Source organism: Chlorocebus sabaeus, chromosome 28 (genome assembly GCF_047675955.1).
Source record: "Chlorocebus sabaeus isolate Y175 chromosome 28, mChlSab1.0.hap1, whole genome shotgun sequence".
NCBI classification, from domain to species: Eukaryota; Metazoa; Chordata; class Mammalia; order Primates; family Cercopithecidae; genus Chlorocebus; species Chlorocebus sabaeus.
In genome coordinates, this window is record NC_132931.1 from 19974296 (window position 1) to 20001330 (window position 27035).

At 54.2% G+C, this 27035-nt stretch overlaps 1 protein-coding gene and 1 pseudogene across 2 annotated transcripts in view; one reads left to right on the plus strand and one right to left on the minus strand.

The window, feature by feature from the left end:
- Positions 1–27035, minus strand: part of ELFN1 (extracellular leucine rich repeat and fibronectin type III domain containing 1) — an 81868-nt gene that overhangs the window by 28809 nt on the left and 26024 nt on the right. For both annotated transcript variants that reach the window (XM_037995265.2, XM_037995267.2), the window contains exon 2: positions 9369–9532. The gene's annotated coding sequence lies outside the window, so the exon portion shown is untranslated. The remainder of the gene's footprint in view (positions 1–9368; positions 9533–27035) is intronic.
- Positions 9568–25994, plus strand: LOC103246962 (uncharacterized; annotated as a pseudogene).

A 27035-nucleotide genomic window follows, 5' to 3' on the forward strand; every position in this document is an offset into this window, starting at 1 on the left:
GATGGGATGCCAGACAGGTCAGAGCTGAGGTCCACAAGCCAAACAACGGGCAAGAGGGAATCGGAACCAACACCGCCAGGGAGGGGGCCTTTCTGGAGTCCTAGAGTGGCTCCATCATTAACTTTGGTGTGACCGAGGACCTCAGCTTCCCCAGCCAGAACACAGATGGAACGGTCTCCAGGTGGGTGACTGCCCATCCTGGTCCGCTCTACTGTCCCAACGTCACTACAAACGCCGCCTCTTTGTACTCTCAGAAGTGCTCTGGCATGGACACTAGATTACATGGTCACTGTCTCTCTGGGCACCTTTGCATTCAACGCATGCTAATGATTTCCTCCTATTTCAACCAGTAGCGAGAAAGGCTTTCAGCCAGGACGGAGGAGAGGCCCTGTGGAGGGGTCAGTTACCCCTGGCGCTACTTCCCATTCTCCAGCCAGGCCCGCTGAGGATGACCCACTCTCCCTTCTTCCTACAAGGTACTGCGGCCCCAGGGTGTCCAGAGGAATCAGTGGCCAAGACCTTTCGTTGGTCCCCGTTCTCCTCTTCCTCCTTTACTAATTGAACTCCAAATTTAAGCTGGACCCACCAAAATACTACATTTCTAGCTGCCCTTGCAGCTAGGACCACATTCCAGCCAACGGGATGTGAGTGGAGTTGAAGTGTTCCACTGGTGAACGACTCCCTTAAAGGGAATGGGCCTACGTGCTCCTTGCCAGCTGGGATGCAGATGAGATGGTGGGAGCAGGAGCAGCCACTTTGGTCCCAGACGTGGAAACTACGGCTGATGGTGACACAGCCACCCTACCAGCCCTGGGCCACTGACTTCTGGCTGTTTGTGAAAGAGAAATAAACTTCTATCTTATTTAAACGACCGTTCTCCAACAGCTTGTCCCTACCTAATACAGATGAGAGGCTTCCCACTCAGAGGAGCAGATGACAAGGGAGGGGGCCTGGCACAATCTGGAGGTGCTCTGGGTAGATGGGGAAGGGAGGAGAAGCAGGACTACAACTTCGTCCTCCTCCCCTGCAATCTGTCCCTGACATGCCCAATTTTCTTTTTCCCACCCTGGCACCGCAGCTCCACCTTGGCCGTCCCTATACTTCGCACATGCCATGCATGGTGGAGACGCCACTGTTTCTGCCATCTCTCACCTCACACCCAGAAGACCCCGTGCCCCTCTAAGTTCCACACACTCTTCCTTCCTAGAAGGCCACTCTGATCTGTCTGATTCTCTGAGTTCTGCATGCGTGCATCGTTCCTCTCTGGGAGGGTCAGGGCCCCCCATGAACCACATCCCCAGGCAGGCCTGGGCTCCCAGGGGCACAGCTAGGGCTCCAGCTCCCCCACACCTTCCTCTGAGCGGAGCACACAGTAAGACCGTAGCATGTGCTTGCAGACTGGGCACCCTGCCTACCTCCACCTGCCCCTTCCTGGGTGTCCCAGAGTCTCAGCGTGTCAGCTGAGCAAGCCTGGAACCGAGGCCCACTGAGGTACTCATGGCATCTCAGGGCTATGCTGCAAGTGGCCAGGCCAGGATGCTCCAACGTCCTGAGCAGCCTAAGCTAGGGCAGGCAGAGAGCCCCACGGGCTGCTCCAGGTGCCTGTGATCTCCATGTAGAGAACAGCAAGGCTGTGATACTGGAGCATGGGCGGTTCTCCTGGGCTCCTGCTCTGGGCAGATGCACGGCCCCTGTCTGCCTCTATTTCCTGTGTGTGGTGGCACCACTGATGCCCATCACTCAGGGCTGTGGTGTTACGGAGAGGCTGCGTCTAGAAGGTGCTCAGTAAACGTGTCCTTCTCCTTCCACGCTTCCCCCTCCTCCCTCCTGCACACTCTGGTAGAGAAGCAGCTCCTTGAGCTCTGGGCCACGTCTCTCCGGATCAAATCATTGCTATGGAAAAACAACAGCCCTGTCTGCTAATTTCCCTCTGGCTCCCATGCCCCGTGCTGGCCACCTGCGCCCTGGCCCCTGCAGTTCCTCCTCTTCTCCCAACTCTCCTTCCTCCCTCCTCCCCCTCCATGGCTGCCGTCAAGCCAGACCTTGGCGCTGGCCTCCTCCCCAGGCCCTCCAGTTCCCCTGCACGCTCTCTGACCCACTTTCGCTGCTGGATTCACAGTTTCCCGGGTGGGGCTGGGGGAGCGTGGCTGCAGCCCTGGCTGGGAGTCACTGGGGCTAAGTTTGCAGGGGGAGGGGACGGCTATGGCATGCGTGCAGCCCCCAGGGGCCATCACGTGACATGTATGCACAGGGATGCACACACCTGTGTGTACAGAATGTGGATATTCTGTATCCACATTCGGGGATGCGGGGGGCCTGGGGATCACACCTGTGCAGGCCTGTAGCTGGGCCAGCCTGGGGCATGCAAACACACATGCACACACACACATACACCCATGTCCAGCGGCAGGAAGGAAGGCAGCTGAGGCTATGGAGGGAGGATGGGGGAGAAAGACTCAGTGGCACCTGCCCAGAGGGCTTGCCGGGCACATGCCAAGGCCCCAAGAGGGCTTCAGACTTTAGCCAGGCCGTCACCTCACCAGATGCTGGTGACCCCCTGGGGCCTGGGCCTCCACAGCACACAGCACGATGACCCTAGACTCTCTGGCTGTGGGACCAGCAGGGAGACCTGGAGGTAGCCCAAGCCAAGGCTGGATTGCGGGGTAGTAGGACCTCAGGGTGGGCAGAACCTCAGGGTGGGCAGAACCTCAGGGTGGGCAGAACCTCAGGGTGGGCAGGAGAAGGGAGCAAGTGGAAGGGGAGCAGGCACAGCTGAGAGGACTCCTGGCTTCTCATTCACTTACAGACCCTCACCCCCAACTCACTGAGGAAGAACACAGAGAGGTTACATGACTTGCCTCTGTGTGCACAGCTGGTGAGCAATGGCGCCCACAGTTAAACCTGGGCCTGGGACAGATCCCTCCCGCTGGGTGCCAAAGAGCAGGTCAGAGACCAGGGGTCAGAGGCCAGAGTTCAAAGTCAGAGGGAGGGTCTACGAGGGGAGGAGGCCAGAGTTCAGGCTGAAAGACAAAGTCTGCGGCAGGGATGGGCAAACTGGGGCCGGAGGCAGCCTTCAGGAGCCCTGACCCAGGGGAAGGAGGGAATCTCCAGGGCCTGCCCAGAGGGAGAGGCCAGAGGCAGGGGGCCGGGCATCTGCAGCCACACCCTCTGTCTGCTAATTAAGTTACAGGAGTCACATGATGTAAATGACAGGAGGAAATTAAAAGACCAGTGAAGATCTAGGAGCAGAAGCTGGATCCCTGCAGCCTGGCCTGCTGCAGGAGCAGGTTGATTGTGGCGGGGAAGGGGCTCTGCAGGAGGCAGAAGCTGGCAGGAGACCCAGGTGCCGGGGAGGGGAAAGGAACAGCTCCCTTCTCATCCAGGGTGGCCCATGGGGCGACTCCGTCCAGGCTGGGCTTGGGCAGTTCCGAGTGTGCGCAGAAGTGAGATAGGATGGAGGCAGGGGCTGCCCTTGTGCTGGGCTCCTGTGAGGAAAAGCAGCCAGGTGTGGGGTGGAGGCGGAAGCAGGGAAAACCCAGGCTGGAGTAAGGGATGCTCCTGGAGGATGCCCCAGAATGGGCCGTGGCTCATCTTACAAATGTCAGCATGCACCTTGTGAATACCACCGGGACAAGGTCTATTGCCTGGCATCTAGTAGGTGACAAATAACCACTTGGCAAACGAATAAGACATGTAGTGAGCACCAACCGAAAGGCAGCAGTGACCGCCGTGGGCAGGAGAATGGCTCAGGTGTTGGCTGCTACCTTTCTAATGATAAGGAACAGACTTAGCGGGTGTATTCCCTTCCTCTTCACCTCTACCCACTTCCTGGTTTCCTGCCTGAGATGCAGATACAATGGCCGGAGGTGTGGCAGCCATCCTGAGGCCATGAGGACAAATGTCCACAGCTGCAGAGCAGGAAGCTACAAGGAACCTGGGCCACTGACAACCCCCTTCAGCTGTGTACCAGCTCCACTGCCACCCTCTTTGCATAAGAAAAATGACCCCCATGTGGGGTTCAACCATGCAGTGTTTAGGTTTGTCTTGCACAAATTCAGTCCCTAGCTGACACAGCATAAAATACTACTGAATCATTTTAGGAGAAAGCTACTCTCCCTTTAATACTCTTGATTACAACAAGAAGAAAGTCTCAGATCAGGGTTGGTGAGTCTTGAACACCTCTGCACACTTACTGCTCTCCCGTTTTAATAAAGCAATAGCAGGCCTTGGGCTCCGAACCTCCCCCGGGGCTACAGCATCCAACTAGAATTTAATAACATTGTTTTGTTTCCACTGAATTTATTTTTATGATTATGAATTCTATTTATGGCAAGAGAGGCTTGTTTTCCATTTGTAGTAGTGCTATAAAGCTTCCCTTTTAAATAAATGTATTTAGGTTTTTAAAAAGTGAATGGATTTAGAGGAAGGCGGTAGGCTTGAAGTCGGAGGTGGTGTGGGGAGTGCTGAATGGAGTCTGGTGGGGATGTTGCCCAGCCCTGCACTGCTGCTTTGAGGGACAGTCTGTCCCGGGCAGGGGGAGCGGGCAGGGCTGGGGTGGTTAAGCCTGGCCCCTCCGCATGCTGGGGGCTGAGCCTCTGTCCCGAGAGGGTTTGTTCAGCCTGGAGACAGGGGATGGGATTCCCCTGGGGCTGGGGAATCTCTAGAAGACGCAGCCTCAGAGGCGTAGGCTGGTCAAGTGGGCGATGAGTTGTGAGCAGTGACTTGAAGCTGTCCTGGTCACTGAGCCACTAACTCAACGTCCCAGGTTCCTTCCAGCCCGCCCGTGTGAGGCAAGACTTCAAACGCGGGGGCTCCGGGAGCTGGCGTGACCTTTTGCTGATTAGCTCGCGCTGTTTGCTCGGCAGCCGCCAGCTGATCTCTGGACGGCTCAACACGCCAGCCACAGCCGCCTGTCACCCTCCGGCAGATAAATAACTGCTCCTGGAGAGGTGGGGGAGGGGAGCCGGGCGTGTGGCAGTGTTGGGGGAGCGGCTGCACGCAGGATGCGGGGATTGGTGAGGTGGCCTTGGGTGAGTCGCTGGGATGCCAGCCTTGCAATTCAGCAGCACCTCTGCCAGCAAGAGCATCGCTCCCACTCCCCAGAGAGGGAAACTGAGACCTACGGAGGGGAAGGGGCTTGCAGACAGGGTCTGGGCTCACCTCTCTGGGCTCCCAGGCCCTGCTGTCTTGAACAGGCCTCTGCCTCCTATCACAGCCGCCGGCCCACCCCCGGCCTCTCTCCCTGGTGCTGAACGAGTCCAGCCAAGGTCACCCAGGGTCACAGGATACCAGAGAGCCCCTTCTAAACTCTCAATCACTGCCTGGATAAAAGCAACTTCTAGGGACCAGGCCTTGAATGCAGGAATGGAGGAGAGGGGCAGAGGTGTTAGAAGCTGGGAAACTTCAACTTGCTGAATGACAAAAGGATGTCCCTAGAAGGGATCTCGGAAACAATGCGTCCCATCCCCAAGTTCCTGAGGAAGACCAGCAGAGCAGCTGCCTCCAACGTCAGACCGCACAGGAGCCAGGGCCCATCTGTCTTACCACCTGCCTTCTGAGGTGGGCCGGGCTGGGAAGCGTCCCATCTACTTATTCAACAAACGTTTATGCACCGTCTCCCACCTGCCGGGCTCTGAGGCTCGCAGCACAGAGTCAGCAGCATGGAGCTGATGCAAGAGAGAAGACACAGATTTCATGCCTGGAGAGGACTCTGGAGGCTGCAGGGCTGGGGTGATCCCACCAGGCTGCGGTGAGCCTGAAGGAGCCTGAACTTGGGCTGGGATGGAAGGACAGGTATCTCTGGGAGGAAGGAACAAACTAACAGGGATGGAGCATCAGTGTTCTGGAGACTGCTGAGTTCCCATTCCATGCTCAGGGCAATGCCCAGTGTGGTTGAATGAGCACCTACTTGATGCCAGACAGTCTACACATCCCACTGAAGGCTTCCCTCCTGGGAGGGGCCTTATTTTCCCTATTTTATAGATAAAATGTGGGCAGGGACTTGAAGTTGTCCTGATAAAAGATAAGAGATAAAAGAGGGAGGTCAGAGGTAGAAAATGATTTGCCCAGCATTTCACATCCAAAACCCAGCAGGGCAGAGGTGGTCTGACCTTTAAAAAGGAAAGAAAGCCTAGGTGTGGTGGCTCACGCGTGTAATCCCAGCACTTTGGGAGGCTGAGGCAGTCTGATCACTTGAGGTCAGAAGTTTGAGACCAGCCTGGCCAACATGGCAAAACCCCGTCTCTACTGAAAATACAAAAATTAGCCGGGCATGGCAGCAGGTGCCTGTAATCCCAGCTACTTGAGAGGCTGAGGCAGGAGAATCACTTGAAAATTGGAGGCAGAGCTTGCAGTGAGCCGAGATTGCACCACTGCACTCCAGCCTAGGCAACAGGGCAAGATTACAGAAAAAAAAAAAAAAGAAAAGAATCAGACAAACTTGGGGGACAGGGTGTTCCAGGCAAAAGGACCCCCATATGTAAAGACACAGAGAGGGAAGGCCCGTGGCTGCCGCTGGCCATCTCAAGCAAAGCTCAGCTCAGGCCTCCCAACCACTCTCCCATCCCCAATGGCTGTGCAATCGCCTGGGGTCCACACAGCCCAGTCTGCTGGCCTCACCCTAACTGTCCGCACTCTGCCGCAGCCCTGTGGGCCTCTGTGTTCTGTCTGCCACAATGTGGGTCTCAGTCTGGAGGCCGGGGGTTCCTGGGCTCCTGGCATGGTCCAAGCTGCCGCCCCCTCCCCCAGACTGCCCTGTCTTCCCAAGAGCTCCCAGTCCCGGGAAGCCCCATCGAGAGAGGGTCTGTGGGGACATCCTCACATTTCAGGTGGGGACACTGTCGCCCACAGAGGGGCAGGTGCAGATCACTGTCACAGGGCTTTGCTTCCGTAGGTGATCAGCACAGATTGGATAAATACGTGAAGAACTGAAAACCGGGATTTCTGTTTCTGAGCATGCTCTCTCGCTCTCGCTCTCTTTCGCTCTTTTTCGCTCTCATTCTCTCTCGCTCACTCTCACCTTCTCACTCTCTCTCTCTCTCTCTCTCTCTCTCTCCAAGGTTTTTCCTTCCCATGTCTCTCTGAGCCTCTGGCTGTCTCCTCCTCTTTCTGGAAGTCTCTATATTTTCTGGATCTCTCTGTTCCTCTCTCATCTCCTCCTCTTCCCACACTCCCTGCCCTTCCCTCCCCTCCCCTCCTCTGGCCTCTGGATGTTTGGGGCACAGGCTGAGTAGGGGTCCCACAGGCTGGCCTCAGTGGCAGCTGCCACCACCCACCCCTGCGCAGCGGACCCACCCCAGGTTCATTCCCTTGTTTCCACTTTCTAGGCCAACCAACAGACCCACATGGAACACAGAGTCTGCACACAGGGAGGACATCGCTCCACTCTGAAGACACAGCCCGGACCCAGGGCTCTCACTGTGAACCCCCCAGGAGCCTGGTCCATATATTCCCAGGAGGAGGGGGATCTTCCCTGAAATACAAAGGTGGTATCAAGGTCAGCAAGGCTTGGAGGGATCCCAGATGGGAAGGAGGGACTATCCCACTGGGGAGGAGGAAGACCACAGATGGGGCCAGGTAGGGCTGGCGTCTGAGTCCCTGCTGATCCTGGCTTGGGCAGGGCAGCCCCCTGTGCGTCAGGGAACTCCAGGCTGGGGGCATGGAACATCTGAGGCCTCGCCCCCACTTTGTGAAGATTTTGCTGGGTGGTCTCAGGAGTGAGTCCCTTCCCTTCTCTGGGCTTCAAGTTCCTCATCTATACAACAAGAAAGATAGGTTCATGATCCCGAATATGTCTTCCAGGCCTAATATTCTAGGCAATATTTTTGGCAGCAGAACAGGACAGAGCTAACAGCGCAGTGGACTAGGGGCTGGGGCCTGGGCAGGGAGCAGCCTGTCCTGGGGACCCCATCGCCTGCCAGCCTTTGTGCGAAGGAAGGAGAAAGACGTGGAGAAACGAACACTGGCCTGTGAGTTAGAGGACACTTATTGCCCTGATCTGACTCTGCATCACTATGTGGCCCCCCGGGCCTCAGTTTCCCCACCTGTAACATGAGACAGCTGCAACAGATGAGACTTGAGGGACTCCCAAATTGGAGATGCTACAAGCTGTTGGCAGGGCCAATGCTGTGCGTGGAACTCCTCCCTACCAAGTCCTGGTGAGGCTTTCAAATAATGCCATAGTGGCAGGGGTGAGGAGGCAGGACAGAGCCCAGGAAACGAGGTCCTCTGGGATCCCTCCCCAGAGCCCAGTTCAACTTGTCTTCCTGAGAAGCCTCCCTCTAGAAGTTGAGGAGGGGTCTGGGGAATCATCTGACCATCAGCAGAAAAAGGTAAGACTTGGGAGGTTCTAGATGGATTGTCTGTCCCCCCATGTAATGAAGGAGAGAACCCGAAAATTCCCAGATGCCTTCCTCTTGTGGTCCATTGGAATTGGCAGAACATAAGCAGCACAACCACTTTAAATAAATTCAATATATAGAACTCTTTAATATGGAAGACGAGCTATTTACTGAGGAAACCCACAGTCTAAAATCCAGACTTTTCAGTGTACTGTGTCACTTAATATCGCCTCCTTCTGGTCAAGTTAGATATTACAACCAAGCTCTATTAGACAAACTAACAGGACCTGCTAAATTTGAAAGCTGCTGAGTTGGAGTCCCAGAACTGGATGAAGTTTCCCAAATCCAAAGTACAGTTGCCCAGAGAGGACATATCTGCTATTTCTGAAAAATGCTGCAGAAAAACAACTTGTCCAGCTACCTTCCCACTGCAGGATGAAACTCAGAAAAGACACTGCATAACTGGGTCACCAAAAGATCTGGCAAGCCATTGGGATGGAGACCTCCACCCTCCTATTCACCTAGGCATTCAATTCAACAATTTGTATATATTGTTCCAGACAAGAACCTGTTTCAAATATATACTGCAAGTCAATATTAACCTATGTGACCTACGCCATGTCATTCACATAGTGGTTTTATGCTCCAACACTGGACCATATCTGTTCGCAAAAGTGGTAGAAGATAAAGTCTTCTCTAATCATCAGGGTTGATCCTGGCTTGTCAGGGAAGGATAATGGGCATACCCCGAGTATGGCCACCACCTACTTAGACCATTTCCGGGTCCTCCGTCAGCCCCAGGCTCCTCTTGTCCAATTCCGAGGCCACCCCTGTGGCCTCTGTCCACTCTCTGCATCTGAGGGCAGCACCACTGAACCAGGGTCAATCCCTAAGAAACGCTTATTTCTGCAGGACACCTGGCTCTGTCTCCATCTCCTTCCAGGCACACCTACTCACAGGTCTTCAGGAATTATTCCTGTCCCCCTTCCCTGCAACCCCCTGCATAGAGCATGAGGAACAAGAGCATACCTTACTTGCGTGTCAGGGCCTGCCAACAACCTGGTGTACCAGCGAGGAATAGGCTGGAGGATTCCTCCCTGCTGGGCTCATAGACATGTTCGCCTCATTCCAGCACACAGGACAGCCTGGGTCCAGACAAACTATAGGACAAATGGTCGCCAAGGCAGCTGCACCTGCACAGAGATAGAGGGGAGGAGGGTGAGGAGGGATGGAGCACAGCCTCCTGCAGCCGTCTCAGCTGCTGGAAGACCCCATCTGCCGGAGCCACCAGCTGTTGGTCACACATGTGTTGGACTGTAGGTACGTCACAACTCAAGAACAAATCGTAGAGGCCGGGGACTTCCTGACACACAGAGCAGGCTGACCCATGGAGCCACACGCCAGCCGGGACAGAGGGGAGAGGAGCCAACAGCAGATGCAAGATGTGAGCTGAACTGCAGAGCGAGGGAGTTGCCAGACCTGGGGTCACTGCAACCAATTCCAGCTCTAGTCACTTGGCAGTGACCCAGGTGTTTGGGGCAAAGGTGGGGCCCACCTCTGGGGCCACAGCCCCGGAGGCTCTGGGGCCACTGGGTCCATGGGAACCTTCCAGGCACATTGCATCCAACATCCCTCCATGAGGTGAAGGCAGATGAAACAACAGGCTGGACTGATTAGGTAGAGACCCTGGCTCTACCCCTGGCGGGGCCCTCTCCCTGGCACCTCCCACCCCAGCTGCCTGGGAGTAGAGGATGCCAAGTGCCAGGCCAGGCCAATGATCGAGAAGGAAACTAAGTCAGGAGGCAGAAGCCTCAGGCCCAAGCCCAGCTCTGTGCTGGTCTGCTGAGCGAGAGACCTTGGGCTGGTCAGTGAACTATGCTACCCACAGGTCAGGTCATTCACCCAACCACTGGATCCCAGGAAGTTCTGCATGCCCAGCCCTGGTGCTGAGGATTCTCCAGGCCTCATCTCATTTCACCAGCATACTTGCTTCCTTCACCATGAGGAGGTACCTGATTCCCATTCTGCAGATAGGGAAACTGAGGCTGAGAAGGGAAGTCATCCTGCCAGGGACACACAGCTGGGGTGTGGTGCAGAGCCCAGCCCCATGAATGACACCTTTGCACCTGGAGGGCAGAATGGGAAGCACTGTGGGGTACTGGTGGGGTGCAGGGACCAAAGGAGGTGGTGTCTGCAGGACAAAGAGGGGTTCTGGGTGCAAAGGGCTTGGCAAGGTTGGTGTGGAGGCAGGGGGCTGACGCTGGGCTCTGCTGCACCTGTGCCCCTGGAGGCTGAGGGAACCTCAGGAGGCCCTGGCAGGGGTCAGGAGGGGCCCCCTGGTCTGTCTGCCTGTGCCCCACTCCCACAGCTCCAGAGCTGGAGCGAGTGCTAGAAGGCGAGCAGGAACCTGTCGCTGGCGGAAGTGTGTGTGTGCAAATAGATGAGTGAGTGGCATGCAATTACCTAAAATTGTGGGTTAGAAGCGGATGTAAATAACCAAAAAATACGTGGGGAAGTGGGGGGATGCTCATCAGTTAGAGATAATTACTTAACCACTAATTGAAATAATAATGGTGTGTATTTGAATATGCTAATGAGGCTGAACCTGTGTGGGAAAAGGTAACTGAAATAACATAGTGGGAGGCTTCCAGGCCCACACCTGCTCTGCCCCAGGCCTTTGCCCCGTGAGCCCCCCTGCCGTCTACCCAGCCTATGCCCACTTTCTTTTCTTGGTCCTGCCCAAGGCGCCTCCCAGGGCACCCATCAGCCCCAGGGTTGCCCCTGCTTCCCGCGCTGGGAGGGCAGATGCTGCGACGCAGGGCGTTTGTCCACCAGCCTCCCACAACGCCCCAGGGGACAGGCAGGAATGTATGCTTGCGGAGTGCCTACTGCATACCCAGCCCAGCTCTGCAAAGCACTCCGTATTACAGACTAGGAGACAGACGTGTGCGGCCAGCCCATAGTCACGTGGAGGGGTCCGGCCAGGACGCGGATTTCCAGCTGCTCTCGGACTTTCCAGCAAAGCCATCCAAAGGCGGAACACCCAGGCATCACGGAACCACCGTGTCACTTCGAGCAGAGGCCCAGACTCCTCGGGAGTGGGCTCTGTGTGTTCTCACACGTGTGTGCTGGGCACGGTGTGCACGTCAGGGCACCTGCCCTGGAGCGTTTCACTCTCCATTAGCGTCACAAGCAGACTGTGAGTGTACACACACACACGTATGCACATGCACACATAGGTACACGGGTTGCACATGTGTGCACATACACATGAACTCACACATGCATGCACGCACAGAGGCATGCACACTCACGTGCACAGGCACACCCATCACTCTCCACAAAGGCTCGCTCAGACACATCCAGGCCCAGGCATCCAACACGCCCCCTCGGGCACGGCCTGAGCTTTAAGCGAACATCCAACCTGGCATCTGCCAACACATGGCACCTGAGGGGCTGGACACAAGATGGGGTGCAGGGGCCCACTCATCCACCCTGTAGAAGCCAGCCAGGCCTGGAGGGTGGTCTCTCTGGGGCTGTGCGTTTTACAGGAGTGAAGGTGATTAGACAACCTCACAGTGGCCCTTGCATTGCTGCTAGAAATCCATGCTTCTGAATAGCCAGCATTGATCAGGGATGCGTGGGGTTGCTGGTGATCTGACACGCAGCAGTTGCTGGCCCAGGGGCTGCACTGGGAAGGCAGGGGGCATATGGGTAGCAGCAGTGCAAGGTGGGACTTGGAGGATGTGGAGCTGCTGGGGTTTTTGTTTGTTTGTTGTGTTTTTTTTTTTTGAGACGGAGTCTTGCTCTGTTGCCCAGGCTGGAGTGCAGTGGTGCGATCTTGGCTCACTGCAACCTCCGCCTCCCGGGTTCAAGCAATTCTCTGCCTCAGCCTCCCGAGTAGCTAGGATCACAGGCACCCGCCACCATGCCCGGCTAATTTTTGTAGTTTTAGTAGAGACGGGGTTTCACCATCTTGGCCAGGCTGATTTTGAACTCCTGACCTCGTGATCCATCCACCTCGGCCTCCCAAAGTGCTGGGATTACAGGCGTGAGCCACCGCACCTGGCCAGCTGCTGGGTTTTGAAGAAGTGGTGGCTCCTGCCCTTGTATGTGGTCCGTGGTGGCTCGGAGGAGGAACCCAGATGGAGGCTAGGCTGGCAGCTGAACGACACCACCACGGCCATGACCTTGACAAGCCCCTGAAATGCTGTGCCTTCACTTTCCCTCACTGTAGAACAAGGATGATCGTGACAGACGGTCACGATCCCTTCGTCAGGGTGCAGGCTCACAGCTCAATCTTGTCTGGAACTGCAGGCCGGGGAGCCTCAGAGACCACTGAGCTGGAGGGGTCAAAGCTAAGAACTCACCCTGGAAAATACACAGACAGTTTTGTCTGTGATATTCGGGGGCTCATCAGACCTCCCCGAGGACCATCCCGGGACGCTGAGACTCTACTTTACAGAAGGGCAACGAATCTGTGCAGGATGTTGTGGATGGGAAACCAAGGCCCAAAGACATCCACTGAATTGCCATGAGCCAGAAAGGGCAGGGCCAGAAAGGGCAGGGGCCCAGAGGGACAGCAGCCCCCAGAGACTAGGGTAAACTGAGGCTTCGAGGGGCCGATCGCACAGGTGCACAGTGAGGCTGTGAGGCCTCCCTTCTGAGGTGCCCACTGTGTGCTGTCGGAAGAGGGGCCCAGCGGTGCCCTCGGGCGGCTGCCAAGTTGGACTCAGTCTCCTGGCACCCGGGCGGCTGGGGGGAGCTCCTCCTCCTCCTTCCAGGACGAGGAACAACTCATCAACTTGCAAATGTCCGGGTGAGAGGGTTGGAAAAATGAAGGCGCCCAAACTTGACATTTGCATTTCAAACACTTATATCAGCAAAACAAATAACAGTAATTATACCATTTGCATATTTTGTGCATGATTGTTTAGCGAGGTGGGGAGGAGGGGCGCCTGCTGATGCCAGCAGCCTAGCCTCCCGCACAGCTGTGCCGCCCCGCCCAGGGTCCCTGCCGCCCCGCACCTCCATGCTGCCCACCCCGGGCCCTGTGGATGTGACGTGCAGCCCTCGGGCTGCTTCCTCCTGCGGGCTCTGCCCTCTGGCCACTGGGTGTCCCTCTGTTCTCTAATATGCCCTCCCCCAGCAGCAGGTCTCCACCTCTGCCCTCTGCACTTGCTGTGCCCCCCGCCTGGGAGCCTCTTGCAGACCCACCCAGGCTGGCTCCTCCATTCAGGGCCCATCCTCACTGTCCCCGCCTCCACATTCTGATGGGGACACCCATGGCTGCCCTCTTTCTAGCCGGGAGCTCCATGAGGCTCCAAGCTGACCTTGAGCCCTGGTGGACAGGACTGACCCTTGGTGTGGGGCCTGCCCAGCCCACACCCCAGCATATGGCAGGCCCTCAGCAGGCAGGGGACGTTCACACTCAAGTCCCTGCCCCCCACTGGGCACCGGGCACCTGGCTGGGGAGGAGTGCCCAGGTCTGGCACTGACCTCGCAGGGGTGACGTGATGTGGGGTCTCAGGGTGAGGGAGATGGGACTCAAAAGCAAGGGCAGTGGGTGATCTGACTGCATACCCCAGGTCACACTCAGGACCCCAAGCTGACCCCCACCTAGTACTGCTGTGGGTGGAGCCTCCTGGGGTGGGGAGGAGCCGAGACCCAATGACCCACATGGCTCTGTGGGTATCACCATGTGTTTACGGAGGGTCTGGCTGTGTGTGAGCACGTGTGCACATGCATGTGTGAGTGTGCGTGAGTGTATGCATGAGTGTGTGTATACATGTCTGCGTGTGTGCATATATGTGCAAATGTGTGCATGCATGCACGTGTGTGCACATGTGCATGTGTATACATGTGTGCATGTGCATGCATGCATGCGCAAGTGTGTGCATGCATGTGCATGCATGTGTGTGTGCATGCGTGCACGTGTGCATGTGTGCACGCACGCATGTGTGCTTGTGTGTGAGTATGTGTGTGCTTGTGTGTGTGTATTGTAGGTTCTCCAGGCAATGCTGGTCTTTTTGTCTGGGTCAGGACTAACAGACTGGGTCTCTGGGTGCCCATTCCCCACAGCCCAGTTTTGGGGTGATGAGGGGGACAGTATGGCCTCCATCAGCGCTGAGAAAGGGAGGTGGTCCCACCCACCAGCCCACTCACAGCTGGCAGGGTCCCCCACCCAGAGACCACCACGCCTGGCTGCAGGCTACCTTCTCCTGAGTGGCAGCCATAACAAGAACACCAGCGATTGTGCACCTGTCACAAACGCCAGGCCCTCCCATGGGCTGACTTGCAGAATCATCCCCCAGCCCCACGAGGAGTTGGAAACTCCAGCTTTATTACCCCCGTTTTCAGATGGGGAAACTGAGGCACACCGCAGTGATGCCTCTTGCTCAAGGTCACACAGAAGAGCTAGGATTTGTACTGAGCTCACCCGGCCACTTGCTTTTTGCAAGACAAACCCCCCGGCGAACACAGTCCTGGTGACAGCCCTTACAGGACAGGTGTCATCCGTACCCACATTTCACAGACCGGGAAACCAAGTCTCAAACACATGCAGAGGCCTCCCCAGGGTTACACTGGATGTGGCTAAACTCGGCCGAGAGTTCTTCGCTTTGGACTGAAACTCAGGCAGAGGCTGCGAGTAGGACTGTCCCCGTGGTAATTAGGGCTCCACAATCAATCCCAGCGCGCAAGATGCCACCTCCCTGCTTCCTTTAATCTCCCCTGCTCAGCCCAGCACCGACAGAGGAAGCCGAGCCCAGAGACTTGGAAGTGCAAATGAGGCTCCATCCCCTGGTAAACTGCAAGCAGCAATTAACTCCTCACTTCACACCCCACAGCCCCACAAATTCCAGACGGGGTAAACAGTTAAATATGAAATATTAAGCCATAAAAACCTGGAAGAAAACAGAATTCAATACTTATCAGTTCTCAGGAGGGAGAGAGGCTTTCCAAGCTCAGAAGGAAGAGAATAAATTTTAAAAGAAAAAGGAGGCAGATGTGACCAAATAAAAATAAGAAAAAGGAACATAAAAAGTAACCCAAATTAAAAGCTATATGGCAGAGGGAAAGATATTTGTGGCAAACGTGACAGATAAATGATAACTATCTTCATATGTAAAGAACTCATTCAAATTGATTAGGGAAACATCAACAACATATAAATAAATGGGTAAAGGAACAAACACAAAACAGAAAATACAGGTGCTTACAAAACATATGGCCCAATGCCCAACCTCCCGTATAATCAGGGAAATGCAAACTTTTAGAAAATGCAATGAGACACCATGGACCCATCAAAGGAGACGTGATCTAAAAAAACAAAAACACTGAACTAAAATAAATCCCAGTGCACCGCAGTGCTGGCATGGTTATGGTGAAACTGGCACAATTCTTTTGGAAAGTCATTTGGCAATACAGATCAAACACTCTTAACATGTGCGTAACTTACAGCACATCACACCATGGTGCAGCTGTAACTTTCTGCAATCAAGAGCAACACAAGGATGCTTGCTGCCACCACTTTGATTCAGCACGGTGCTAGTAGTTGCAGCCATTGCAATAAGGCAAGAAAAGGAAACAAAAATTATAAGATTCAGAAAGAAAGAAATGAAGTTCTAGCTATCCACAGACAATGTGATTATGTACATAAAAAGTTCAAAAGAATGTATACGTTACCAACATTAATACAATATTAGCATAAAATTCATATACAAATATATATTGAATTTCTATACATCCGTAATGAATAGAAAATGAACATTTATGAAACGTCAACACTCTTCAAATTAATTTATACATTCAAGGCAATCTCAATCAAAAATCACAGTCCATTTTTGTTTTTTGTGGAACTTGACAAGCTAACTCTAAAATGTATATGGAAGAAAAAAGGGCCAAGAATGTCACTAAATAAAAAGAACAAGGTGGAGGGAGGGAGGGTCGTCTTCTTTTTTTTTTTTTTTTTTTGAGACGGAGTCTCGCTCTGTCGCCCGGGCTGGAGTGCAGTGGCGCGATCTCAGCTCACTGCAAGCTCCGCCCCCTGGGTTCATGCCATTCTCCTGCCTCAGTCTCCTGAGTACCTGGGACTACAGGTGCCTGCCACCACGCCAGGCTATTTTTTTGTATTTTTAGTAGAGACGGGGTTTCACTGTGTTAGCCAGGATGGCCTCGATTTCCTGATCTCGTGATCCGCCCGCCTTGGCCTCCCAAAGTGCTGGGATTACAGGCGTGAGCCACCGCGCCTGGCCGAGGGAGGGTCTTCTTCTATCAGGTAATGATAGTTGATTATAAAGCTATGGTGATTGAGATATTGTTATAAGATTAGACACATAAGCCCATGGAACAAACAGAAAATCCAGAAACTGACCCATGAGACAGCCCTTAATAGGGGAGGCATAACTTTTTAATAAATTGAATATATATGCGAAAAAGTGAAACTGAATACCTGTTTTACATCACATATAAAGTCAACTCCAGGCTGATTACAGACCTAAACAGGAAAAGAAGAACTATACATTTTGAAAGATAAAGTAGAAAAAAGATAAAATATGTATATATAATACAAATATACATTTGTGGATTGAGATAGGGTCTCACTCTGTTTCACAGGCTGGAATGCAGTGACATAATCACAGCTCACCGCAGCCTCGAGCTTCTCAGCCTCAGGTGATCCTCCCACCCCAGCCTCCCAAGTAGCTAGGACTACAGGCATGCACGTTCGTGCCCCACTAATTTTTTTTCTAGAGAAGGGGTCTTGTTATGTTGCCCAGGCTGGTCTTGAACTCCTGGGCTCAAGCAGTCCTCCCACCTTGGCCTCCCAAAGTGCTGGGATTACAAGCATGAGCCACTACACCCAGCCAGAAAAATATATTGATGACCAAGAGACAGGGAAGAATTTCTTCCCACTCATGCAAGAATATATTGACAAATATTATTACTACATAAAAATAAAGAATTTCTGCTCGTAAAAATATACTATGAAAATCTAGCCTGGACAACATAATAAGACACTGTGTCTACAAAATTTGTTTAAAAAATTAGCCAGGCATGATGGAGTGTGCCTGTAGTCCCAGCTACTCTGGAGGCTGAGGTGGGAGGATCACTTGAACAAGGGAGGTCAAGGGTGCAGTGAGCCATGATCCTACCCCTGCACTCCAGCCTAGGCAACAAGTCAACACTCTGTCTCTAAAATATGCATGCACATGCACACATACGCACACATGCACACACATGCACAATCATACACGTGCACACACACCATACACACACATACACACACACACGTGTGCACACGCACACACATACAATCATACACACACCATACACACGCCATACATGCACACACACACATCATGCACACACACACATCGTACACACACACCCACGCACACATGCACGCAGACACACACATGCACACACACGTGTGTGCACACACGCACACAGCATACATACATACACGCACACACACATACACACATACACATACATCATACAAAGTATTGAAACACAAGCTACACAATAGCTATCTTCCGAGAGACTGTGATCTCATTCAGAAGCTATAAACACCTCTTACGAATTAATAAGAAAAACCAACACCTCAGTCATAAAATGAGCAGAGATCTTGAAAAGGCATTTCACAAATGAGGACATCCACACGGCCAAAAACCCCGTGCTCAACTTCATTACTCATCAGGGAAATTCAAATGAAAGCTCGGTAAGATACCGGGACACACCCACCAGACGGGAAGGCTTCAAGCATCTCATCAGATCTGGCTCTGGGGAAGGACGATGTGGAGCAACAGGAACTCTTGCCCGCTGTCCTGAGGGTGCAAAGCCTCACCACCGCTCTGGGAAACAGCTGCCATGAAGCCATGTATACCTGAGACCGGCAACTATTCTCTGGGGTACAAATCTCGGGGAGGGTCCCACATGTGTGAAGCAGGAGATATGCAAGGGAGCTGACCACAGTCCCAAACTGGAACCGACCCCTGATCCCCTCTTAGGACAGAACGCTCTTCAGTGACGAGAATGAACCAGCACCAAGCACAACGAGCGGGTATGTCTCCCCCGATAGTGCTGACCAGAAGAACGAGGTCAGAAGGGAAGAAGTATGCAAAGATTTCATTTACGGGAAGTTCAGAAGCGTGCAAACCCAGAATCAACTGTCCAGGAATGCTGGTTGCTACCATCAGGAATGACAGAGCGCCAGGATCGGGACAGAACGTACCAGAAGCCTCTGAGGGCCGCCAGCGTTCTAGGTCTTCACCCCGTCTGTGGTTACACAGATGCATACACACAAGGTTCACACAGCGGTTATTCTTTCTCTGGCTCAGACGGGACTTTCGCACCCTGCTGTGTAGATGGTTTGTTCCAACTCACAGTCTACACCACCACAGGGCTGTGAGGGGATGGCGTGCCTTCCACCCAGCAGCCCCACTCCTGAGAACCTACCATAAGGAGATAATCCCAGAGAGAAAACCAGGTACAGTGAAAGATTTCCATTGCTGCTTGATAGAGAAGGGAAAAAAATGGAAAATGGAAACTACCAAAGTTTTCAATAAGAGAATAATGATGAGGCCGGGCGCGGTGGCTAATGCCTGTAATCCCAGCACTTTGGGAGGCCGAGGCGGGTGGATCACCTGAGGACAGGAGTTTGAGACCAGCCTGGCCAACATGGTGAAACCCCATCTCTACTAAAAATACAAAAACCAGCTGGGCGTGGTGGTGGGCGCCTGTAATCCCAGCTACTTGGGAGGCTGAGGCAGGAGAATCACTTGAACTTGGGAGGCAGAGGTTGCAGTGAACCGAGATGGTGCCACAGCACTCCAGCCTGGTCCACAGAGCGAGACTCCATCTTCAAAAAAAAAAAAAAAAAAAAAAAAAGAGGAGAATGACTAAATCAATTAAAGCACACCCTTATTACTGACTGTGGTTATTTATTTATCTATGATGGAGTCTTGCTCTGTGAACCAGGCTGGAGTGCAGTGGCGTGATATCGGTTCACTGCAGCCTCCGTCTCCTGGGTTCAAGTGATTCTCCTGCCTCAGTCCCTGAGTAGCTGGGATGACAGGCACACACCACCACGCCCAGCTAATTTTTGTGTTTTTAGTAGAGACGGGGTTTTACCACATTGGCCAGGCTGGTCTCAAACTCCTAACCTCAGGTGATCCGCCCACCTCAGCCTCCCAAAGTGCTGGGATTACAGGCGTGAGCCACCGCACCTGGCCAGCATCGTCATTTTAATAACGTTAACGAATATTTTGCAACTCGGAAATTTGGGGGTTTTATTGTTTTATTTTTTTGAGATGGAGTCTTGCTCTGTTGCCCAGGCTGGACTGCAGTGGCGCAATCACGGCTCACTGCAACCTGGACCTCCTAGAGCTCAGGTGATCCTCCCACCTCAGCCTCCTGAGTAGCTGGGCCCACAGGTATGTGTCACTACATCCAGCTAATTAAAAAAAAAATTTTTAGAGACAAGGTCTCACTATGTTGCCCAGGGTTGTTTAAAACTCCTGAGCTCAAGTGATCTGCCCACCTCGGCCTCCCAAAGTGCTGGGATTACAGGTGCGAGCCACTGCACCTGGCTGCAACTTGGAAACTGCTGGAGATCAGTGAACAATCAGACTCAACAAGTCCATTCTCAAGATGGACAGAGATACCAACATGTCTCTACAAAACACATGTGCTGGGAAGTGCATCACTGCTCACAGTACCCACGACAGCCCAAACTAGAAACAACCTGAAAGACTATCAGCAGAGAAGGGATACATCAACTGAGGTACGGCCTTACGTGGGAATACTATACAGCAGTGAAGAGGAAGGAACCGCCATTACATCTAACAAGGATGAATGAATTTCACAGGTGCCATATACATAAGTGCCCAGACACAATGTGTATATACAGGATGGTTCATTTATACAACATGCAAACATAGGCAAAATTCAGCTATGCTAGAAGAAACTAGGTAGTGTTTACCCTGAGATGGGGGAGAGGTGACCTGGAGAGAACATCAGGAGACTTTTGGGGCTGCGGCGGCTGGTTTCGTTCTGTTTCTTGATTGGGGTGCTTGTGAAAATTCATTAAGCTGTGCACAGTGAGAATTTGTGAACTTTACGTAACTTACATCACAAATTTTTAAGTTTCTTTTAAGACTGATATCAACCCTGAAACAAACGCCGATCCTCCAAAGAAGAAAAAAAGACCAGGAGAAACTCTAAAATGCGGACAAGCTTCTCTTGCATGGTGGAACCAGAACTTACATCTCCTGTTTTCAGCCCCATTTTCCTAGTTTTCTTTAGTGTATACACGTGTATATTGCTTTTGAAATTAAAGAGAGAAATAATATGCTATTACATATATTTAGATGCCAGGCCCCCAGAAAAGGACTCATGTTTAATTAGGACTTTGTGATTCAGGATGGCACAATGTTTTATATGTTGTAAAAAAAAAAAATCTCATTGCGGCTGCTAACGGTGGCTGGGCCCCCTCGCCCCATCTTCTCACTGTTGTGGCCCAACCATTCTTCACCTGACAGGAAGCTGACGTGCTAATTTGCTTAGCAAAGTCAGAGCGAGCGCTGAGGGTGCAACGCAGGGAAAGAAAATTGCCACAAAAGGGAGGCAGGAATATTCTGAAGGCATTAACCTGATGAATTGTATGTAAGAGCTGTAAATTTGATAAGTGCTTATTAGAAGTAGAAAATGAGGCTTGAAATTTGCTTGTTTGCCTGAAATGAAGGCTGAGGTTCCCTTGGAATCTAATTGGCTAAAAAGTTGGCGAGATGTTCAAATGTAGGCATCGTATGAAAAAAAGACACCTAGAGAGATGCAGGCCAGGAGAGATGGTAACTGTTGTGTCAGGCACATTTGGAAATATTTATTAGAAACGGGAAAGAAAGTCCGACGTCTTCTCCAAGCCTGCTGCCTTAGTCAGCACCCGCCCCTCAGCCGGCCGGCTCTGGGGGAAGCCCAGGCCTGGTCCCAGCTCCGCTGCCCTGTCCGTCTCTCCTTTCTTCCCACACCTGGAGGCTGAGGTGGGAGGATCACTTGAAGTCAGGAGTTCAAGGCTGCAGTGAGCCATGATTGTACCACTGCACTCCAGCCTGGGTGACAGAGAGACCCTGTCTCTCAAATACATTTCAATTAAATAATTTTTTAAAATCTGCTCAGGTGACACATGCCTTGGTATGTTCGTGGGCAGGCAGCCCCGATCCGGGTGAAAAACAGAGACAAAATCCCGGAAGGAGGAAGGGTAGGGGCAGGAGGTGGAGACCGCCCTAGAGAGGGGCCTGAGATCACACAGGAGTTGTTGCAAATTTGGCAAAGACCAATTTTTCCAATTGTACCCGTGGGTGCGTGGATGAGACAATAGGCTCAGAGGTCCCAAGGCCAGTGGGAAGCTGGGAACACAGACCCTAAACATGTGCCATACAGCAGGCTGGCCTCGGCTGTGCAGGGACCTGGCAGGCAGGGTCAACCCCAGCGGTCAGTCCCACCCCATGGAGTGGGGAGTGCAGGCCCCAGGGTGCTCCCATTATCAGCTTCTCCCAGCACCAGCTCCTCCAGCAGCCCAGATACCCCCATGGAGGAGGAGGGGGCAGGGTCACGATTGTTCCTCTCCAAGTCCCACACTCTGTCGCAGCTGAGCGGGGGTCTCAGGCCCTCTGCGTGTCCGTGGATGGGAATGCAGGCATGAGACCCTCCCCCTTCCCCTCTAGACCTGGCCTCTCTCCTGCCTGGAAGGGTAGGGGCTCCTCTCTGCCCTGCCTGGGGAGGGGCAACTTGCCATCCTCATCTCCAGCACTGCCTCTAGGCTGTCCCACCCCTGCTGGGAAGCCCAGATCAAAGAGGGAAGCAGCTTCTCCAAGGTCTCAAAGCCAGTGAGGGGCATTGGGCCTTGGACCCCAGCCTGGCCGAGTCACCTCCTCCGAGAAGCCTCCCAGCCTGCCCCACCGAAAGGGGCTGACCAGTCCCTGCTAATGCACTGCTCACGGTCATCTCCTGTGGCCCCTGTTGTTTTCCTAATGCCTTGCTTCACTCGAGTCACCCCACCGGACCCTCAGCTCCTTACAGGCAGTGCCGTGGGCTGAAGTGTGCCCAGCATCCCTGGGATGAAGCTCTGACCCCAGGCTGACGAGAGGAGGTGGCGGGGTCTCTGGGAGGTGATCGGGGTTAGCTGAGGTCATGAGGATGGGGCCCGTGATAGGATTCAAGCCTTTACAAGGAAGGATGCCAGGCTGGGTGCCATGGCTCACACCTGTAATCTCAACACTTTGGGAAGCTGAGGCAGGAGGACTGATTGAGCCAGGAGTTCAAGACCAGCCTGGGCAACATAGCGAGACTCCATTTCCACAGAAAAAAGTTTTAAACAATAATAAGCGTGTGGGTGTGGTGGCACACACCTGTGGTCCCAGCTACTCTGGAACCTGAGGTGGGAGGATGGCTTGTGCCCAGAAGGCGGAGGCTGCAGTGAGCTGTGATGGGGTCACTGCACTCCAGCCTAGGTGACAGAGGGAGACTATCTCCGGGGAAAAAAAAAAGAAAGAAAGAAAGAAGAAAGACACCAGGGCATTTGCGTGCTCTCTCTCTCCCTCTGTCTCTCTTTCCCTCTCTCCCTGTCTCTCTTTCCCTCTCTCCCTGTCTCTCTTTCCCTCCCTCTCTTTCTCTCTCCTTCTCTCTCCCTCTGTCTCTCTCTCTCCCTCTCTCCCCCTCTTTCTCTCTCTCTCCCTCTCTTTCTTTCTCTCTCTCTCTCTCACACACACACTCTCTCTCTGCCTTGGGAGGACACGGTGAGAAGGTGGCCGTCTGCAAACCAGGACACTGGCCCTCCTAGAACCAACCCCGCTGGCACCTGATCCCAGACTTTCAGTCTTGGGGGCAGGGAGATAATGCATGCTGCTATCTAGACCCTAGTGTCCAGGTTTTGTTGTGAGAGCCAGGGCCGACAAAGGCAGGCAGGAGTCATGTCTGCCCTGCTCACTGCTGTGCCCCCACATCTAAACCAACCTGGGGCTCGGCATACAATAGGCATTTAATAAATGCACACTCCAGGAGGAAACAGACTTTGCCTGGTAACCCAAGGGCCTGGCAGGCCCAACAAGATTTGCTGAGTAAATGTTTGTGAACAAATGAAAGGGAGTCAGTGAAACCAAACCAGCATGGTTTTTTTTTGGTTTTCTTTTCTTTTTGAGACAGAGTCTCGCTCTGTCACCCAGGCTGGAGTGCAGTGGCACGATCTCAGCTCACTGCAACCTCCACTTACTGGGTTCAAACAATTCTCCCTGCCTCAGCCTCCCAAGTAGCTGGGATTACAGGTGTCCGCCACAACGCCCAGTGAATTTTTGTATTTTTTAGTAGAGACAGGGCTTCTCCATGTTGGCCAGGCTGGTCTTGAACTCCTGACCTCAGGTCATCTGCCCACCTCAGCCTCTCAAAGTACTGGGATTACAGGCATGAGCCACCGTGCCTGGCTGCATGGTTTTCAAAGTGGGGCTCATGGGCTTGGGGGGCTGAGTCTGCTCCCGCCTCCCAGCGAGACTCGCCCAGGCCTGTGCCAATAGTCCCGCTCCTGCCCTTTCGGGAGGGCCGTCGACACGGACACCTGAGCCCTGAGCCGCAGCCCTGGAGGAGGAGGACGCAGCTGGTGCTGGGAAGGGCTGGGAGGCTGGTCACACATTCCCGGCACACTACTCCTCCCTGGGGTTCTCAGGCAGGAATGGGGTCCTGTTGGCTTTCCTGGTGGAGGGACCGAACCCTCACAGCCCCAGCGGGCTGCGATGAGCTCCAGAGCCATGGGGCCTGGAGGTCGCCATGTGCCTGTTGGCCACGTGTGCTGCCTGGCACAGCCACGTGCATCTGGAGACGTCTGCAGTGTAACTCAAAGTGAGGGGGATGGGCATATGTGCACGACGCCCGATGCCCCTCTGCAGCACTCAACAGGGAGGGCAGGGAGCTGGAATGTGTCCCAGCCGGGCACAGGGCTGCTGCTGGCAGCCAGGGTCAGGGAGAGTCCCCCACTTCTCAGAGTCCCCCCTTTCTGTCAAACAGACAATTTCTTTGGTTCTGGAATTAAACTATTAATAGCAGAAGATCAAGAAACTCAAGTGCAGGGCAGCTGACAGGTGGTCTCAAATGCACCCTGGGGGATGTGCAGCCAGCAGCTCTCAGAGCCAGTCTAAGTTTGGCAAAGGGCTGCTGTGTGGGCCAGGCATGGTGACGGTGACGTTTTGGTGTCAGGGCCTCCCGTCTCATACCCTCGCTCCTACAAGGGCCTCCGCACCTGGACAGGTGGGTGTCTGGGTGCTGGGGGAGTTGACTGCTTCAAGGAGGTGGTTTCCTGTCTCAGGGAGGCGGGGGGCACCCCTGGGATCTGCTACTAGGGGCATAAGCCCCAGCCCATTGAGTGACTGATGGATCAGAGCTCTATCTTTCTAGAAGGCCTGGGAGAAGCCAGGAATCCCCTCCCGGAGCCTCGCCCCACTCCTCCCTCCAGCCATCCTCCTCCAGCTCTTTGTGACATCACTGCCGTTGCCATGGGAACCCTGCCAACTGAGCGGATGACTTCACAGGAGGATGGGAGGCGCTGGGCTGGGCCGGCCTGGGTCTTACAGCAAAGGTCTTTGATAACCAGCAAAATGGCAAAGGGAGGCAGGAAAACTGCCAGCAGGGAGGCCAGTGTGGGTTTAAGGCAACAGCGTTCCCCAGCCCTGCCCAGCACCGGCCTTCCAAGCCTGGGACCTGGGGCTCCCTGCCTCCTCCCACATGGAGATGGGCGTGGTGGAGTGTGAGGGGCCTGAGTCTGCCCGGGTTGGCTGGGGACCCCCGGCTGGAGCTGCTTCAAGTCTCAGTTTCTCTTTCTAGGAAGTGAGACCAGGAGACTGGGGGCTCCCTGCTGAGTCTGTGGCCCTGAGGGCTGTTCAGCTCTAAGCATCGGCGCGTGGACAGGCCATAGAGGGCTGTATTGCGCCAATCGCCCTGTAGGAATCACAGCCCAGATGGGGGCTTCCCGAGCGCTGCCCACCTGGCCAGCACGCAGGGGGAGGTGGCACGGGCTGGGGAGGAAGAACCACTCTCACTCCTGCTGGAGCCTCTGTCCAGGAAGCCCGATTGGCCCAGCCGTCCCTGGGGAGCCCCATCCCGTGTGCCCTGCACCCCGTGTCCATCAGCACCGATCTGGGTCTCCCAGACACCTGCTCTGGGGTTGCCATGGGGACGAGCAGGTGGGGTGGGTGTGGCGCACACAGCTGTCCGTGGACACACAGAGGGCATGCACGCGTGTGTCTGTGCTCACCTCCATGTGTTCACACGGCCTGGGCACCGCCAGAGGTGTTCACACAGCGGTGTACACGGACCCCCCTGCAGGGGTGCACACGCCCAACAAGGCTACGTCCACAGGCGTGTGTGTGTTCTCACACCAGGAAGTGGGTCGCCCCCCACACCACACACCGTACACTCTGTCCCTGGAGCACACACCTGCCTGGGCGCACCAGGCAGTCTAAGTCCATGTCACCTATGTGTACAAGTATGTGCACACACCTGCCCAGGCACACCAGTGTGTGCACACGCCTGCCCAGGCACACTGGGCAGTCCAAGACCATGTCACCTATGTGTACACGGCTGCCCAGGCTCTTGGAACCGGGCACTTTCTGAGGCTGCCCCGATGGGCATTTCCTTCCCCAGTCAGTACATCCTGTCTTCCTAACCCCATGTCTGCTGGACTCTGAAGGTGTCCACATGGCCATGAACGTCTCCAGGGCCTGCACTGCCCACCACCAGGACCCTAGCAGAACCCAGCATCTGGTCACTAGGGGTCTGCGTGGGCAGTCACTTCCTGGGGGCCTACACCCCTCAAGGAGGGTGAAGGATGGGCCGGCCCAGCTGGGGCTGAACCCTCACAGCCTTGTTCACAGGGAGAGGCTGACCTGTGCCCATTTTACAGACAACAAAACTAAGGCTGAGAGAGTAACAGCCCAGCCAGCACACAGCACAGCGTGGTGCAGGCCTAGGCCAGTCTTGTGAGGTCCCTGCCGTTCCCTGCAGGGTACACAGAAAGAGGCAAAAGCTGAGTTGGGCCCCCACTGGGCGTTCTTTCACTTTCTCTCCTGTGATTCCACAGTCCTCAAACCTGGGAATTAAGGAAACATCCCTAGTTTCCAATGAAGGAAATATTAATAGAAGCTCAGAGACACCCTAGGTCACAGAGCAGAGTCGGAACTGGTGAGGTTGAGGGGAGGGAGCCCCAGGAGGGCCTCAAGAATCTCTCTCCCCCTCCCCACTCCACCCAGCCAGGGGCAGGTGCAGCCGGCAGGTGGACCACTCGCCCCAGGCATGCGCTGTCTATGACTCTGCAACTAGCGTACATGACGAAGGCAATTTTCCACGTTTAAAGTGCCACAGCAGTGCCCGCCTCTGCTGATCAGCCCTGATCTTTCTTGGCTGTCTCTTCCCCAGCTCCACGCAGAGGCACCCCCAATTCAAGCTCCCTAAGCTCCCAGCCCCACTCCTCTCCACTCTGCCTGTCGCAAGGCCCTCCCGGCCCAGGCTCAGAAGAGAGGTGCACCCTACACTGCTGTGAGCCCCAAGTACACCTGGATGGCCAGAGGGAGCAGCCCTCAGCCCAGGCTCCACCACGTAGCCCAGTCCGTCCCTGCAGCCACTATCGGTACTCATAGAACCCTCTGGCAATCCGGC